The sequence below is a fragment of the Sander lucioperca genome, chromosome 9 (assembly GCF_008315115.2).
Source record: "Sander lucioperca isolate FBNREF2018 chromosome 9, SLUC_FBN_1.2, whole genome shotgun sequence".
Lineage (NCBI taxonomy): Eukaryota > Metazoa > Chordata > Actinopteri > Perciformes > Percidae > Sander > Sander lucioperca.
Window position 1 is genome coordinate 442,675 of NC_050181.1, and position 10,811 is coordinate 453,485.

At 39.2% G+C, this 10,811-nt stretch overlaps 1 long non-coding RNA gene across 1 annotated transcript; it reads right to left on the reverse strand.

The window, feature by feature from the left end:
- Positions 1–2,295: 2,295 nt before the first annotated feature.
- On the reverse strand, positions 2,296–9,553 carry LOC118495939. Its single transcript, XR_004898390.1, has 7 exons — positions 9,210–9,553; positions 8,347–8,643; positions 6,927–6,962; positions 6,603–6,677; positions 6,309–6,396; positions 6,084–6,210; positions 2,296–2,885 (listed from the first exon to the last, which is right to left on the reverse strand). It is a non-coding gene; the product is annotated as an uncharacterized LOC118495939 (long non-coding RNA).
- Positions 9,554–10,811: the final 1,258 nt, after the last annotated feature.

Genomic DNA, 10,811 nt, shown 5'->3' on the forward strand with positions numbered 1-10,811 from the left:
CTTTTCGAACATTTGGTTCATGAGAACAGGCCGTTCTGTTTCACCACCATTCATAAATACTTAATTTAGTCAAGCTGTGAGCAGCTCCTCCATTTCTTTTGTGCATTGCATTGTCGGAGTACAATGTAGATTGAAAAAATAAAAGTATATAAATAGTGGCTGTTTTGAGTGCAGTTTGTTCTGTCACGTTCTCATTGTGTACACACTCAAAAGATATTCAAACCTTAGAATCAGCTCGTGTGAAAATACCTGACATGTATATTTAGCGGAGCAGAGCGGAGAGCCGCTTCACGCACGCTTCTGGGACGCCATGGCGTGGCTGGTGGAATATCAAGCATTGACTTGAATGGCTGCGATTGCTCGCAGGGGTCCGGAACACAGCGCAGACGTGCCCAGTTGAAAATAGGGGTGACAGGTTAAAGGTGAAATCCCTTCGTGTTTTTGTGCTTTGGTTACTTTGAGAAAACAACCTACCAATCACAACTCAGAGCCACTGATCGTCTACCTTCAGGGAAGAATCCAACTGTCTGTTTGTAGCCTTTTTCATGCCGCCTCTTTCAACTCTTTTCAGTGTTCTGTGCTCAGTCCAGGCACTCCCCTGCCAGCATGTGCTCTCCTCCTGATGTGCCAGTGTAATTATTACACCAGGACTCCACAAATGATATGTTGTCCAGAACAAAGACAACCACCAGTGATTTTCTCCAGCATGAAATCTGTTCCAGTTTAAATTACCTGTTGTTTACATCACAGTGTGATCTCACTCAATCTTTTATTTGAAACCTTCTTATTACCCTGCTGAAACTTTTAACATGGACATGGATCAATGTTAAAACAATTTGAAGTACACTTTTATGAGTAATTAAAAGATTCATGATGAAAATAATAAATACAGTAGCTTATGGACTGTATGAAAATTACAGTACTGGGGTCAAAGAGGTGCTAGTGTTTAGTCAATTAGACTCTAGTCTTATATTGCCAGATCCTCCTTCACAGCGCTGTGGAGGAGGGTCTGGCTAGTCCACACAGCCTTCCAGGATGGGAGAAAAATGTGCTCTGGTTTACTGGCATTTCTTTAAGCCAATTACAATCGTCTTGGGCGGCGGCTAAGCGCCGGACGGAGCAATGCTGCCTCTGCAAAATAGCCTCGGGAAGGAACTTGTTTTGGTGGAACATGTGTACATTCAAAGGTTGTTTTAGTCGTGCAACAGAAAACTCAGATTGGACAGATAGTCTAGCTAGCTGTCTGGATTTACCCTGCAGAGGAGTAGTTAACCATAGTCCTCATAAATCCACCGGAGTTTAGAATGCCAACACAAAGAAAGTGGAAGGTAACGGACATCCGGAGGAATATCCGGTGGGACCGGAGCAATCCCGGAAGTGAAACGTCATGGATATTTACTACTTAGACACAAATACATGAGAAAATAGGGTCCAGGTTGAAAAATACTGAAATACCCCTTTAATGCTTTTCTGCGTGTGATATGATGCAGGATAAAGGTATGGCTGTAGAAGTCAGGGAAACAAATGGAATAGTCTTTGCTAGAGATTATTGTTGTGGAATTTCCAGCTTATGAATTTATGCTATGTAAATTGAGACAATGGTACCCAAGTGTCCAACATAACCTCACCTGTTTCAGGCAGAGGAATTCTTCAGCGTTGTGCCTCCATAGATGACGGGAGACATAGCAGTGTATGATAAGACTGTGCTGCATCCTGCCAAGGCCATAGAGAAAGTAAACACTTAACACATTTTGTCTGTGTTAAGATATTTAGGCGCCTGCAATATCTTTGTTTACCTTGAAGGTTCAGCTAAACTTATCGAGTTTAAATACACCTTCAGGAAGACAGGAACTTCAGAGAGTTAGGGCGGCACGACACGATAACACATCGTGGTTAAACTATACTGCCTGCCTAAATTCTTTCCTCAATCAAGTGTTCATTAAATGCTCCTGTGTGATTCATCAAGGTCTCCCGAATCTTCTTCACATATGTGAAATGAGTTGGGCTACTCCTGAGTTTTTTTCATAACAATGTTTAGTCACTAGCCACTAATAAGATCCACATGTATTGTATCTCTCAAAAAAGACATATTTGTCAAACTACCTAGTTGTCTGATTGTGATGAGGAAAATAAAGCCCCGTTACAGATTGCCAGGAACATATATGGCAAAACACTATGATTCATAAATAGACAGATATATAATTTATTTGTCCTCAAAGAGGAAATTCCTATTCACAGTAGGTACATACAATTATGTTACAATTGTACAAAACGTCATCATTTAATCTGGTTTTCATGTAATAAATGTCACAAAGGAAGGCTAAAAATAAAATTTAAATATGAGTTAATAATAATGTAGAATATACAATATCCTCCCCCTCCATTCCTAACCCCATTGTGACAAAAAGGACAACATGACACGACGAAAGACATTTCAAAATGATTTTTCTTTTGAGAAAACAAGCATTGTGCCTAACAGAGAGAGCATCGCACCACGTGTTGAGTCAAATTAAGCCGTAGGCTCCACTCCTGGTGGTGCCCTTTCGTCAATTCCTTTAAGTTTCAGCTTTGCAACCATACTCCTCCCGGAACCCAAAGACTTGGGTTTCCCGGACCTGGATCACTAGTTGGCATCGTTTATGGTCGGAACTACGACGGTATCTGATCGTCTTCGAACCTCCGACTTTCATTCTTGATTAATGAAAACATTCTTGGCAAATGCTTTCGCTTTCGTCCGTCTTGCGCCGGTCCAAGAATTTCACCTCTAGCTGCACAATACGAATGCCCCCGGCCGTCCCTCTTAATCATGGCCCCAGTTCAAAAAGAAAACCCACAAAATAGAACCAGCGAGTGCCATCACCAGCCATGGACCATTCTGACTCCACCTGCATACAAGAGAGACACAAAACATGACATAATTTGTGAGAACATCATTTTAGCAAAATTGCAAGTGAAGAGAATTAAAGACTTCAGCCACCATCTCCTGATCAGTCATGTGTACAGTATGTGGGTTGGTAATGCAATTAACTGTAGAATAGAAAAAAATAGGGGAAGTAAATTGACTTTTCTATTGGTTTTCAGTAAAAATATAGACCTATGTCATACTGCTGTTTCAACAACAACAACCCATTTTTTTACAATTACTGTTGGAGATTACACGAAATTAGGCTATTTTTGCTTTTGGAGAGAGATTAACAATAGTAACACATTCACACTGAGGTAAAGGAAGACAATCAACCCTTCTTCCCTCTGTGAGGTGTGATTCCTTTTTGTAATGTAACAAGAATTCACTGAAGTAAAAGTAGCAATACCACTGCAGAAAAAATACTCAATAACAATTAACATTTCTTTAGAAAACCCATACTAGCAATAAAATGCAATCGTATTAAAAGTACATCAGTTTTGTAAAAACCTTTATGTTGTCAGATGAGTTAAATCTGCATTTTTGGTTCTTTTTTGGCCACTTGGTGCAGTAGAACAAGTTGTAAACACAACATTAAAGTTTCAGAATCAGAAATCATAAAGCAGTTACTGTATATTGCCACAGTAGTGGAACTACATGGAATTTGCCTTGGTGATTGGGTGCATACATACAAACAAACATATTAAACATGAAGAAGAAAAACAATAAATACCGAAACAGAGACAAATATATATTAGTTTAAAGGCATACTATGTAACTTTTCCCTCTTCGGTCCCCCTACAGGTTGTCTCATTGGAACTACAGCCGCGCGAGCTGTAGTTCCAATGAGACAACCTGTAGGGGGACCGAAGGGAAAAGTTACATAGTATGCATTTAAGCACTGTGTGAAATGGGCTATGGCTAATGTGTTAGAAAACAGTTTGAACAGCCAGGAGATACACAGTAACATCAGCATTAAATTGCAATTAAGTTTTCTGGACAGCTGATTAAAGTCCGATATTCACTCTCTTTTCCACTTTTTGTCTCCATCAACTGACTAGTTTAGGCTGAAACTGGTCATCACTGTATCTATGTCTTGATACTTTCCTTCAGATTGATTAGAAACATACTTTAATACAATTCAAACTTTACGTCTTTAATATGCATGCTGTTGGTTTCATGGTTCATAGGTTCGTGTAAAATACATCAGTTATATAGATGGTGGTCAAATACATTTTTGAATCCCTGAAAACAAACTGTAAACTCCATATGACTTTGAATTTGAATTACGAGTTTAATAATAACTAGAATAAAATATGGTCTTGAGGTAGAAGTGAAAAGTTCGGTGACTTTGAGCCTTTTTAGTGATTAGCGTTTCAGAATCTTTATCACACTGATGGCAGCTCCACTCGTGAATTTTCCTGCACTGTGCCCTTCCCCTGCTCAGCCCAAAGTCTTAATAAAAAGCCAGATAGAAATATTATCAGATAGATGATGATGAGTTATCAGTGAGTAATACACTCTTCTTATCTTGACTTCTATACTCCTCTGGTCTCTTCAGGCTTAATAAATGAACAGCCCAATAATATTGACATCCCATGCATATTTATGAAATGAAGTGCAACAAAAAAAAAAACACCACCCAAATGTAGTGCAAAATGAATTTAGGCTGTAAATTATTAAATGAATGTAGCGGCAGGTGATAGTTTTGCAGTATTCATTCTTTTTATCTCATGGCCCAGTTAATTATCTTCCTGCTTGACAAATTCATCCAGCACACATCAGTGACTAGTGGGGGGGGGGAGGGTCGGATGAATGGAAATTGTGATGAGGTGATTAGGTGCAATATGCTCTTATAGTTTGTTTAGTCTTTTACACACATTGTTTAGTCTTTATACAATATAAAACACATCAGATGCTGGTATAAATGTGATGCTACAGCTCTAAGCTGCTTTAAGTCAGTTGTACTGTGGCACCAACTTGCTGTTGTTTTAATGAAAACAACGATTTTCCTTGCTTTTCCCATAATACAGCCTTCTGCGGTAATTATTCACAAAGGGTATCTATCTACCAATAGCCATGTGTAATCACTGTCATCATATATCCTCTGATATCAACTTGTAAATCAAGTCATTATACCTAAATAACAAAATATTTTATCATTGCCTTCTAAAATGACCTAAATGAGCACTACATTCTCTAGTACTAACAACAGTGTTTTGTCAGTGCCAAAGTAGCCCATATGACATATGATGTCACAAAACATATTCATTCAGTTAGACAACTAAGGCCACTTGGTTAAGTTTAGCTCATTGTTTGTCGCTGGGACACCACATTAGCAATAAATTTGTCTCGCATTGCCAGACCTTCCTCGGAGGAGGGTCTGGCTAGTCCACACAGTATTCCGAGATGGGAGAAAAACGTGCTCTGGTTTATTGACATTTTTTTTAAACCAATCACAATCGTCTTGGGCGGGTGGCACTAAGCGCCGGACACAATAAGGGTGCCTCTGCAAAAAAGCCTCGGGAGGGAACTTGTTTTGGTGGAACGTGTGTACGTTCAAAAGTTGTTTTAGTCGTGCAACAGAAAACTCAGATTGGAGAGATAGTCTAGCTAGCTGTCTGGATTTACCCTGCAGATATCTGAGGAGCATTTAACCACAGTCCTCAAAAATCGACCAGAGTTTAGGATGCCAACACAAAGAAAGTGGAAGGTGACAGACATCCGGCCGAAAAAGAGGAACATCTGGCAGAATTTCCGGCGGTACCTGAACAATCCCGGAAGCGGAACCTCGTCGATATAGAATAGCAATAAGTCTACACATGACTACCAGGACGATGATACCCACTTGATTATGCTTATTTACAGCTAAACTTTTGAATGCATTATTTTCCCAGAATTGGGACTGTGGATATTGTTCCTGATCTCTTACAGTGTATTTGCGTTTGGAAGGTATTGCTTCATGAAGGTATAGGATGATTGTAGCGACCAATAACTCTTTTCAAGGAACACAAGGGCATATAAGTGTTCTACAAAGGTACAATAGACTACGACAAAATCAGAGAGAGAGGTTCCTGTGGACTGTACCATGACTAATAACATTTTATATTGAGCTGCAAGGAAGATTCTGAGTACTGTGCATATCAACACTGTAAAGTGTGAATTCTAATACTGCAATTACCAGTTGACGGGCACTCTGTGTGTGGTCTCACTATGACAGAAAGGACAATGTCTCAGATGTCTCCCACCAGACGTTGAGTCTTCATGGGGCTGAAACATTAGGTTCTCCTCCTGGTGATGTGTTTCTTCTGAAAACAGTTAAATTCTGTCTTTAGTAAATTAAACTCAAATCAAAAATATTTCATAGATTATTATGATTCTGTATGGATGGTTTGTCCCCATTTACCTGAGCTCCACTGCTGCTCCAATCCTCCACTCACACCGGTTGAGTTGTCCAAAGACGGGGCTCGATCTATAGGCTGCTGGTTGTCAACCTGGGGGTCAGCAGCACCACAGGGGACAGCAAGATAAATCAGAGTGGTCATTACATTATTGTTTATACTACCCCATTTCTTTAATGAAAAAATGTAACAGTAATTTTTACTCAGAGTACATTTTAATTTTACCCGACCTACTTTTTACTTTAATCTAAGTACATTTTTATACAAGTCAATGTTCATTTTAATGTGTGTGTACTTACAGAAGGTACGGCATAAGTTAGATCATCATACACCACAACTCCATTCAAACCAGTAGGGTTGGTCTCACACTGGACCTAGGAAGGGAATGGAAATAAACAGAAAACAGGAGTATACATTTATTTCATACTAATAAAAAATAACTATTTCATGGTTAACTATTAGTTATTATCTGCATTGTTAAATATATTTATTGTGTGTGTGTGTGTGTGTGTGTGTGTGTGTGTGTGTGTGTGTGTGTGTGTGTGTGTGTGTGTGAGAAACTGAAACAATGCAGTGTGACGAGTACGAGATGAAGGTCATAAGAGAGAAATAATTATACTCACTGGAAGAGACCACTCCTCGGGATGTATGATTCGAACCTGAGTGTGAATCATACATCGCAGGACAATATTTTACATGTAATATACAAGTTTTTGTTTGACTAACATTTAACCTCTTAAATTCTGCCTGACTCATTGATGGGCCCATTTGCACAATAACTCAACCGCTAATGACATTATGGAATGAAGAGATAAGAAAATCTAATTAGAAAACTAAAGGTTTGAGAGGTTACTGGTCTGGCAATGTGAGACTACTGAATAGTAGTAAAAACACTCTTCAACAGCTTAAATAAAAGCCGAGAGTCCCGACCAAGCGCCCCTGACAGCTTAAGTAAAAGATAAAGAGCTCCTAGTTTTAGCTTGTGTGTAATATTGCCTAAAAAGGAAATCCAACATTTTGGAATCAACGTCTCCGCATGACACAACAGAAAAACATGTCCTGTGGACAATCTCAACTCCAACGTACCATGCAAAATAAAGACACTGCCCTCATTAAATGTAGCTGGACTAGAAAAGCCAGTTATTGTATTTAAGCGCTATCATGCTGACATGAAAAGAATAGATTAATACAGCTATTATCGCTCAACAAAAACAGGCCAACGTAACAGAATGGCTGGTTAGCCGACTGTTAGCTGGTTATCGGCAGATAAACAACATGATGAATCACTGCTATCTTTTAAGTAAGTATATGTATAAACCAACATTTTACATTAACAACAATTACATAACACCAATAACCTTACCATTTCAGTGGTTATAATACAAATGCAATTTTATAGAAAATTTCAGTTGTCTGTGGAACGCAGGCCTTGACCAGACAGTTATGCCCAACTCATTACCTCAATATAGCACTGCTGATGCGAAGCCACGTTTTCATTCTCGCGATACGCCAGACCACACCCAGCCTCACGTTATATCACCAAACTAAATTCCATTAAGTTTTGTTAACATTTTTCAATGGTTTACCCTGAATATGATTTAAATGACTAAATATCAGGTTTGTCAATGTCCTAAATAAATGAAGCTTTGCTTTGGTTTAGGTAATATATAATAATAATAATATATAAGCTCATTGGAAGCATTGATTTCATTGACTGTATGGAGAGTATCATAGAAGTGTACCAGTTGGCATTTACAGTATAGACTGACAATTCTTGCTAAGCTCCAATGTTCATGTATGTTTACAGCCATCTCTAATTCGGAACCATTATGTGTTAGAGGGACATTTTTCTAGCATAACATAATCCTAGTTGCTCAGATTTAAAAAAAAACATGCCTTTTCTGCCAAACCTAACTGTATACTGTGTAATGTTGTAAGAAATGGTTCATTCCTTAATGTCTCTGACTGAAATGTAAGGAAAAACAAACACCTCTTAAGAAATAAAACCAATCTTTTGTAGATTAATTTAGAATGTCAGCTTACCTGAGATGTTGACTTGTATCTCTTGTACAATTAATCCTTGTCCTGTTTCATGTTAGCTGAGTTGGTCTTCAATACCACTGTTTTGTTGCCATGACTTGCACAAATGTCTACAGATACTGTTGCATTGTCACCTTCTGAGTATTGGAGTATTGTCCGGACATACGATGGTTTCATGGAAGATGCAGTCAAGTACTGAGGTGTTGAATTTCAGGTAACCCATAGCAATCCCCTCTCAAACATACTTGAAAGAACTGTGGTATGCAATCTTGTATTCCATTCCATTTGGTCCATACATGTCTGTATGAAAATTCAAGAAAAGAAAAAAAAATTCACCCCTGTAGTTACCCCTGTACTAAGCTGAACCCAGTTGGCTGTCTGTGCTTGATTAAAACTGGCTGGTTGACTTTTGAAACCTATAAATAAATGCAAACATTTCTATGGTTATTGAATTTGCTAGGCAAATTCATTGCCAGGCAAATTCAGTGATGCCACAATGGCTGGAAGTGAACCTGACCTAGTCAGATGAGCTGTTACAGGACACTATTACGTCCACGTTGTCTGTACAGAATCTTCACTGAAACAGATGCTTTTCTTTTTGAAAACTCAATGCAGGTTGAGATATGTGACAATTACAATAGTTTCACCTCATTCTCACACTGCATTTTCAACTATTATAACGTAGCATCAAAACTCAGAAAATAAAATCAAAAACTGAGAAAATGTTCAGTAGATATGATCTGTTTAATTCTATCTATGTATCCTTTGATTCTGAAAAAAACACAAACAACAAATACACTCACTAAAATGTCCTAGGCAATTAAAAAGAAAACATACTTTATATTCTCAAAATGTGAAATATTTACCTTGTACAGAAGCCCCATTGGTATTGTCAGTGTTTGTCTGTCAACCTTGCCTCTTGACTGTTGGGCTTGGCACAATCATAGTAATCATTCAGTACATTTTTCTTTCTCACACCCATTGGGTGAACCAGTTTCACTGCCTTTTGAAATCACAATCACTCTCAGAGTTACTCACTTCTGCTGCTCTCTGTACTCTTTATACAGACATTTTAAGATTCCAAAGCCAACTGTATACAACAAGAATAGGTTGCTCATCTCCAATCAACATACCAGTGTACTCTATGTTGAATGTTGAGGAGGTGGGTATGCTTTGACCCCAACATCCAAGTCATCAGTGATACTTCCAGTAAGGCTGATCACACGCCAAACAATCAATATGCCTCACTATGTTGCAAGCAGCCGAACATCAGTGCCAATAATGATTTCTCTGAATGACAAGAACAAACTTGTTTTCAGTTGATGAGCAGTCCGTCAGGTTCATCCTCCTCTCTTCCCATAAACCACAGTATGACAGTTTGACAAGGGGATGTCTCAGCGGTGATTCTTTTTAGATTATGATGAAGAACAATTTGAACGCAATATACACACAATCTGATATTTTGCTAGGTTGATATTTCAGTTTTCTTAAGGGGAGTAAAATAAAACTACAGCATTATTTGGAATTAGTTGTTCAACTCTTCCTGCTTTATCGTTTCTCTCGAAACACACATTCCGAGCATGGCATGTTGTTGAAACTAGTGTCATTCCTCATTCCACACATAACAGATAGATAGATAATTTCCTGTTCTCTGTTAAAGGAAATTTGTTTTCACAGCCTGTACACACATAAGAACAATTAATCACACAAAAACCATTTTGTGTGATGTTGGCAGAAAAGGCAGTTGGACTGATCAGTCTCCCCGAGTTGGTCAAAAAAGTGCCTTGGAACACACCAAAGAGACGAGACTAAAAGCCAGACTGTCATGGCAGCTTGTTCAGAATACGATCTCATATTGTACTAAAATAGTTCACCGAAACGTGTTTCTGAAAAAATAGGCCATGCAGTTGCTGAATCTGTCTTCATTTCAGATCCACAAAAGTCAGTTTAAAAGATTTTCGTCAGATTTTGAGAGGCTTAGTCACGCTCATCCCGCTTGCCATTTCCAGGTGAGTCCCGACTGCCCTGTCTCTGACTGAGCATGTCAGGTCGGCGAAAATGAAGGCCGACAGCTCCTCTAACGGACTGCACAGAATACACCAAACAGACTTGAGTCACTGACCTCGCCAGACTGTCCGACGGCCGATAATCGGCCCGGTGTGTAACTGCTTTTAGTCCCGCCCACAGGAGATTCGAGGAGTTGAGGAAGAGTCCCGAGGAGAGAGGAGGCGAGGCAACAGCCATTTAACGAACACGAGACATCTCTGTTGAAGGAAATGGACATACAGGCATCTGGCGGAATTTCCTGTTGCACAGGAGCAATCCCGGAACGTAGACTAGCCCTGCCCTGATGTGTTTCACCTCTTCATGGGCACTCGTGTCACCTGTCTCTCGTTACAACCCTCGTTGCCTTCACTCTGCTTTTATCTCGGGTTTAGTCTCCATCAAATCTTGAGTCAATTCTAGCT